General features: G+C 38.9%; 1 protein-coding gene across 3 annotated transcripts in view; it reads left to right on the plus strand.

The window, feature by feature from the left end:
- IMMP2L (inner mitochondrial membrane peptidase subunit 2) overlaps positions 1-8,582 on the plus strand; it is a 957,053-nt gene that overhangs the window by 301,413 nt on the left and 647,058 nt on the right. The window lies entirely within an intron of this gene.

Below are 8,582 nucleotides of genomic sequence, written 5' to 3' on the forward strand. Positions count from 1 at the left end.
AAGGGTGGTCTTTGGAGAAACAAGTCTTCTGAAACACTGGGAAGCTAGGGCAAAGAGATGGATCAAGAACATCTGGGCCCTGCTCTGCTTTCACCTTGTGGAAGAGGCTGTGACCTTGCCCACACTGAGCTTGATTCAAGAACTAGGAAAAATGCTGTTTGTAAACATCCTTTAAATGGAAACATGTCTATAGCAGCGTAAGTTCTTTCTGGGTAAATTATTTTGACCATATGTATAAAAGGGCAGTGACATGATTAGAATTTGGCTGTTTCACAGGAAGGTCCTATATCCCAGACTAAATAAACTGGGACTTAGTTTAATCCTGCAGTAGACATATAAGTTTAAGTAAGCCTCAATTTTACAGATGAGGGAAACACAGTTTATAGAAGACAAATGACTTGCCTAAATTGACCGACCACCTTAGTGCCAAAGCAGGAGATAGAACCGAGGTCTCTTGACCCTGCCATAATCATCTATAACCTCATGACTCAGAAAAGAAAACCTTGATCCCACTAAAACCATTAATTTTCTGATAATGACACCATCATATTTCAGTCATTTTGGTATTTTTTCATGTATTCATTAATTTAACAAATACTTAGTAAATCCCTGCAGTGGTAGCATGAGTAAAACAGATTCAAGCCCTTGCTCTCAGGAATCTTACTTTATAGTTGAGGAAGATGGACCATAAACTAAATGAGTAAGATATGATGTAAAGTATGTTTTAAATTAGTTTATGTTAAATGGTGGTTAAGTGCCATGAAAAAAAGATAAAATGGAAAAGAGTGGAGTTGTGTGTATGAGTGTCCTGATGTCATTCTAAATAGAATGGTCAGGGAGGACCTTGCTGACTCTGTAATCAGTCGTTTCCCCAGTCATCGTGTATCATCTGCTCTTCATGCCTACAACATCTGCATTTCTCTTCCCATTCCCCGGAATAGCAACAGAACACTCCCTCTGTTGTTATTTGACCACATATTCTCTCTTTGTCTCATAAGCTAAGGCATCCATTACCCTGCATCCAGCCTCAAGAAACCAGACCAGAGTCCTGTCACCCTCTCCCGCCTCTGAAGCTTCCCTGCTTCCTCCTTCAGCACAGCCTCATCACCAGGAGACTCACTCTTTGTGATATGATCACCTCTCCTGCCCATCTTCCCTTCTGTTTGGACAGGCCGCTTTCTTCCTCTGTTCTGTTTTTGCTCATTGAATGCTCTTCTACCAGTTGAAAATCTGACCATCCTTTACAGTCCATTCCAAATGATGTCCCTTTCCAGAGAGTTTCTGATCTCCCCACACCCTCCCCCCCAAAAAAGTTCCAGTTCACTTTTAGTGTAAGACTTGGCCTCTTAAATCAGCTCTTCATTAGCACAGTTCTTGGTACATTGTAACTGCTCCATAAGGGTTTGTTGAATCAAGTTGAATGATACTTATCAGATTCCACTGGGAATCAGAAATCCCAACAAAAAGTTGAAGCTTCCATTTGGATTAAAAATACTGCTCATGGAAATATAGGATGTAGGAGAAAAAAAAAACTTAATAGAATATATTACAAACAGAAAGAGGCTTTCAGTAATGTAGTCTGTTCTATGTTCAGGGACAGTTGCAGGGAGAATGAATTCACGTGAATTTATGTGGGAAGCTGGCTGTCAGCTGAACCATGTGAAAATGAATCTGCCTTAAACTGTGTTCTGCTAAAATAAGCAACATTTTAGAAATGTTGTCTATCTCTTTAGGTTAGTGCTAAATTATCCTACAGCTCTCTGAAGCTCATCAAGTTAATAATTGTTTCCAATGATCTGTAAACGAGCTTGCTTAAAATAATTAACCTTTTTACTTATTTGTATAAAAGACTTGGGTAACAAAAGATTGGAAGTTGATGGGGTCAATTCAGGATATCTGGGTCCTCACCCATTGGTTCCTATCCTGAGTATCAGGCTGCACAGCTGTGGGTACCAATGACTTGCCTCTGGGAGATTTATCGTTTTCTCCCCAATCTACATTTGCCATGACCTAAGAGCTGCTGCTTCACCAGTGGATGGAGTATGGGGAATAGACGGATGCTTCTATACACAGTGTCCCCAGCATTAGGATGGAGGGGCAACCTCCCTGGCGGTCACATGAATTTTGCTTGGATATCAACCTTACTGTCTAATCTTGTGTATAACTACTGGGCCCACTTCTGGTCTGTCAGGTTTGGTTTCTGGTTTGTAATTAATCCATGGCTAATGCTAGTATCCAGCCCTAAAGTTCCCATCCATAACTGAATTCCTCTTGAGCAGAAACCTAAAAAAAATTCCTGCTTAGAGAATTAGTTTCTTCTGGGCAAGTTTTTCTGATGTATACTTGCCAAGAGGGTACATATAAAAGAAAACAAATGAAATCTTCATCTGCTATCTTGAGCAGAAATGATTTGGAAGCATCTTTTATACCTAAAGGATTAGACTCTATTGGGTGAGCTAATAGACCCAAATCTGGATCTCTTCTCTTAGAGGGCTTTTAATCCTGCATAATTTTGATGACAGGCTCACTCACTGCCCTTCATTTAGCACCATTCTTCCTAAAATGAGATTTCTTTAAGAAATCTTATTTTAAGAAGAGTTAGGTAAAAGGCAATAAATTATTTTGCCTTGAAACTATCTTTTTCAAGTTTTCTGGGTTAATATGTAGCTATTTTACTTCAGGTGTTAATACTTTAGTAGTGAGAAATATAGTAGAATATTTTTAAATTAAACTTGAAAATTGTGTGTGGAGAATCATGGCTGTATTTACTATGTCTGTCTGTGAACGTACTATCATCTACCCAATCACACTAGCCAGAATCTAAGAAAGGATTTTTAGATAGAACCTATGAGTTCTACATTTTAAATATCTCTTCTTATTAAGATTACTAGTGATTTCCATGTTGCCAAATACAATGAACAAATCTTAATCCTCATTTTTCTGGACTATCAGGTAAGGTAACTTTCTTCACATGGCTTCCAGGGAAGCCATATTCTTCTGGTGTCCTCCTTTTTCCCTAGTCACTTCTTAGTTGCTCTTTCCTTGTTCTTCTTGCTCTTTCTGATCTCTGATGACTGTAGTCCTCCAGTGCTCAGTGCTTGGATCTCTTCTCTAACAACAAAGTCTCCTGATGATTTCATTCAGGCTAATGGTTTTAAATACCATCTATATGCTGATGAACCCCAAATTTATATCTCCATTCCAGATTTACACCAGCTTCCCTGGTGGCTCAGATGGTAAAGTGTCTGCCTGCAATTCAGGAGACCTGGGTTCTATCCCTGGGTTCTATGCCCTGGAGAAGGAAATGGCAACCCACTCCAGTACTCTTGCCTGGAAAATCCCATGGACAAAGGGGCTTGGTAGGCTACAGTCCATGGGGTCTCAAAGAGTCAGACATGACTGAGGGACTTCACTTTGACTTTTGATTCCAGATTATCTCCTAAACTGCAGATTCACTTATCTAGTGGGCCATTTGTCATCTCCATGATGCCTGATTAGATAAAGTCCAAAATATTCAAAGCAGAACTCCTGATTATCCCTATGGAATCTGCTTCTCCCATAGTCTTCCTCTTCTCGGTAAATGGCCATTTTATCCTTCCAGGGTCTTAGGCTAGAAAACTTGGGGTTTATGCTTGATTTTTCTCTTCTTATACTCCTCATCTAATCTGTCAGCAAAACTTGTGGGTTGTATCTTCAAGATATATCCAGAAAATAAGTGTTTTTTACTACCTCTACCTCTCCAAGCCATCATCTTTTACCTACTTCTTATACCAACCTCCTACCTGGTGTCCTGTTTTCTACCTTTGGGACCCTTTTCTCATAACACCAGTCACAATTACTGTGCCATTTTTTTCACTCTCAACTCTTCTTTGGTTTCCTCTCTCTCTCTCAGTAACTGAGAAAGGTCTTACAATGGCTTACGTGGTACTGTACTTTCAGCCTCTCATTTACCACTCTGAACTCACCATTTTATGACTCCCTTCCCAGTCATAATGTTCAGCACACTGGCCTCCTTGCTATTACTCTCTGAGCAAACAAATAGGACTAGACTGTTAAATCAGAGAAACGTGAATCAGAAATCTTACCCACTCAGTTCAGTTCAGTTGCTCAAGTTGTGTCTGATTCTTTGTGGCCTCCATGAACTACAGCTTGCCAGGGTTCCCTGTTCATCACCAACTCCCGAAGCTTGCTGAAACTCATGACCATCGAATCAGTGATGCCATCCAGCCATCTCATCCTCTGTCATCCCATTCTCCTCGAGTCTTCAATCTTTCCCAGCATCAGGGTCTTTTCAAATGAGTCAGTTCTTCATATCAGGTGGCCAAAGTATTGGAATTTCAGCTTCAGCATCAGTATTTCCAATGAATATTCTGTACTGATTCACTTTCGGAGGGAGTGGTTGGAACTCCTTGCAGTCCAAGGGATTCTCAAGAGTTTTCTCCAACACCACAGTTCAAAAGCATCTATTCTTTGGTGCTCAGCTTTCTTTAGAGTCCAACTTTCACATCCATACATGACTACTGGATATAGGCAATCAAAAGACTTAGACAAACTAGAGAGATGTCCAGGTTGGTGAAGGCACCTCCCAAGGTCCTCCCCACATTGGAGCTGATCCTCTGGTTTAGAACAGATAAGATATCCAAGTGGGTTTCATGAGATTATCTCAGACAGAGGAATGTTTAAATTATAAGACACCTGCCTTTTATCTTCCAGAGTTATGTCTGTATATGATAGAGACAAGATACATATCCAGTAAGGTGTTATTCAAGGAGACATCCTTCACACATCTAAGGTTCTGTTCACTAGATAATCCTGAGCTAGGTACATCTTGCTATAGGCATTTCAGAGATTGTCTCTTTGTCCTGGATAAACACCATTCATCTACTACTCAGAAGTCTAATAGCAAAAGATTTAGAGACTTAACTGCTTTCCCTGTTATCTTCTTCCACCCCTTCCCATTCTACCTCCCCACTCTTTCCTCCCACTTAGGTAAGCACAGTCCTGCTATAGTTGGTTGCACTTGATCTTATGTCTTCCTGAAGTGCTCTAGACTCAGACTTCTCAGAGGCTACTCTTAACTTCCTTCAGCTCTTCTTCACTGACCTTTCTTGATGAGATTTCAATCCCATTCCCAGATACAGTCTTTTCCCAGCCTTTGCCCTTCTCTACTTATTCCTGTTTGAAATAGTATTAATTCACTGGTCATCTTTTTCATAGACAGTCTGTGTCATTAGAAAAGAAGTCCCACGGGGGTTGAGATTTATGCTTATGGCTGTATCCCTAGTTCCTAGGGCAGTACGTGGCAGTGGTGGGCTCTCACTCTGTGCTTGTCGAGTGGATTACTGTTTCTCCTTCCCCTACACCACAAAGATGGCTGAAGACCTCATCTCTTTTCATGTTGACTGTTGTGGTCATCTCCTAACAGACTTCTGGCATACTGTTTCCAATGTTTTCTTCCAAAACTTGAAGCTGCTCTGTGAGCATATCTCATTCCTACTTAAAATCCTTCAGTGGCTCCTATAGTTTTCAGGAGAAATTCCATCTTTCTTAGCATGACACCTGAAGCTTGATTACTCTCCAACCTCATTGCAGTCTTCCTCTCACTCACATTTACGGGCTTTCCTTTTCATTTCCCCCCTAGATTTTCATACCTGAAATGCCTGTCTGAATCATCTGAATAACTGGTTCCTGATGATTTAGCCTAAGGCTCTTTCCTGTAATGTTTCACCTTATTCACTTTAGTCTGGGTTAAACGTTCTTCTCCAATAGCAACTGTGCCTGTCTTTGCTGTAGCATTTATGTATTATGTAATAATTGTCCTTAAATGTATATGTCTTATTCACTAGACTTCAAGCTTCTTGAGTTCTATTCATTTTATATCTCTAAGATATTTGGTAATTTGATCCATAATAGACCCTCAAAATGTGTTGACTATATGAAACTCTAAACCAAAGGGCAAATGGGACATTTAGATAAGGAGTAGCTTTAAAAAAGAAAAAAATAGTTCTAACTTGATTACACAAGACACAGAAGACTATCTCCTTAATCAGGTCTTGTAGAATATACAAGGTAGTAATCTTAGAGAGTAGCAACTAAGTAGGTACCCCTCCTCGGGTCAGGTCTGAGAGGGAAATGACATTGCTGAGAGTTGGATAATGCGCAGGGAATTTATACTGTGCATTTACTTCTAAGTTCTAAATTTTGAGAAGGGCATTTTGAGCAGGAGACTTACTCATCTTTACCCCATCCTTAAAGGCCCTGGAGAAGTCGGCCACTGTTGAATCCTTGTGATTTTATAGAATAGGTCAAGTTAAAAAAGTTAATGGAAATCTTCTGACCCACAAAATTATTATATTACACTACAAGTCAAGTGTTATCTAGAGAGGGCACATTTTCCACTGAGACAACTCTTGGCCTCTTAAAATTTTTATTCTTGATTCCAAATATCAAATTTGTCATTTCCACCACATGCTTTATCATCTCCATGTGTGTTTACACTGAAATCAAAGATTAATAAGTGATAACTTTTAAATTGCTATTTTTATCTACTGATTCACTAATTTAGGCTGGTATGGCTTTCATTAAACTTGTTACACGGGAAACTTTATCAATTGGGTAAATAGAAAATTTCTATATATAATTTATCAGCTTCCTGGGTGGTTCAGCAGTAAAGAATCTTCCTGTAATGCAAGAGCTGCAGAAGACATGTACTCTATCCCTGGGTCAGGAAGATCCCCTGGAGGAGGTTATGCAACCCACTCCAGTATTCTTGCCTGGAGCATCCCATGGACAGAGAAGCCTGGCGGGCTATAGTCTACAAGGTCGCAAAGAGTCAGACATGACTGAAGCGACTTAGCATGCACTCCTATATAATTTATATTCCTGTAATTTGTAATACCTGTTGCAATTGCATAGTTCTTTAGAGAAAACTATCCCTTTCTCATATATTTCACATAAAAACAACTAATTCTTGTAACTATTTTTCAGCAGTACAATGCATTATGATTAAAATGTTTTGGGAAATGGGATTATAAGGTATAGAAAATATTGTTATGAAAAGATTCTTGTGAATATAAATCTTCACTTGACTTATAGGTGTTCCCCTAAAATATCAAATCTGTTTTGATTTTATTTAATATAGTCTTTTTAGGCCAAGTCCAAAACAGTCTACCTTAACTAGATTCTGCTCTGTAGTGAACTGGCCATAGGACCAGTAGAGTTTGATCTCAAAGGTTACAGTTTAGATAATTAATGTTTTGGTTCCTCAGTTATTTGCTAGTAACTCTAAGTACTGTAAAATGAAATTTTAACATGTTAACTTAAAAATATGCTCTTATTTTTAAAAAACCAGTATTTTTGAAGACATTGCTATAAATATGAGCCATTGCATAGAAGATACAAGATACACAAACATGAGAGGGTGCTTAGTGAATTAATTGAAGACTTCCTGCTGTTTTATGAACATTTGTTAACATATATTTGTGAGTATTTTACCCTTGATCTTCTTATTTTGAATCAATTCACCTTTTTTCTTCTCAAGTATTTACCTTGTACTTCTGTGTGATCAACCCACATTTGAAGGATGACAAGTGAACTGATCTTTAATTCATTTCTCCAAATATCTGCTTCATTCAAATTTGTTATAGAAAGAAGCACATAAGAACAAATCTTAGTTATCATTATTTTATTGATGCTCTGGCAATTTATTTAGTAGCCTTCATGCCAAAGTGGTGGGGTTTAATAATAATACGTTACTGTACTAGGAAAAATGTTTTTCAAAAAAAAATGCTTTATTTTTTTACAATATAAATTTATTTATTTTAATTGGAGGCTAATTACTTTACAATATTGTATTGGTCTTGCCATATATCAACATGAATCCACCATGGGTGTAAACGTGTTCCCCATCCTGAACCCCCCCTCCCTCTTCTCTCCCCCCTCCCCATACCATCCCTCTGGGTCATCCCAGTGCACCAGCCCCGAGCATCCTATATCATGCATCGAACCCGGACTGGCGATTCGTTTCACATATGATATTATACATGTTTCAATGTCATTCTCCCAAATCATCCCACCCTCTCCCTCTCCCACAGAGTCCAAAAGACTGTTCTATACATCTGTGTCTCTTTTGCTGTCTTGCATATGGGGTTATGGTTACCATCTTTCTAAATTCCATATATATGCGTTAGTATACTGTATTGGTGTTTTCCTTTCTGGCTTACTTCACTCTGGATAATAGGCTCCAGTTTCATCCACCTCATTAGAACTGATTTCAAATGTATTCTTTTTAGTGCCTGAGTAACACTCCTTTGTGTATATGTACCACAGCTTTCTTATCCATTCATCTGCTAATGGACATCTAGGTTGCTTCCATGTCCTGGCTATTGTAAACAGTGCTGCAATGAACAGTGGGATTGCTGGGTCATAAGGCAGTTCAATTTCCAGTTTTTTAAGGAATCTCCACACTGTTCTCCATAACGGCTGTACTAGTTTGCATTCCCACCAACAGTGTAAGAGGGTTCCCTTTTCTCCACATCCTCTCCAGCATTTATTGCTTATAGACTTTTGGATTGCAATCATTG

This window comes from Oryx dammah, unplaced genomic scaffold, assembly GCF_014754425.2.
Source record: "Oryx dammah isolate SB20612 unplaced genomic scaffold, SCBI_Odam_1.1 HiC_scaffold_18, whole genome shotgun sequence".
Classification (NCBI taxonomy): domain Eukaryota; kingdom Metazoa; phylum Chordata; class Mammalia; order Artiodactyla; family Bovidae; genus Oryx; species Oryx dammah.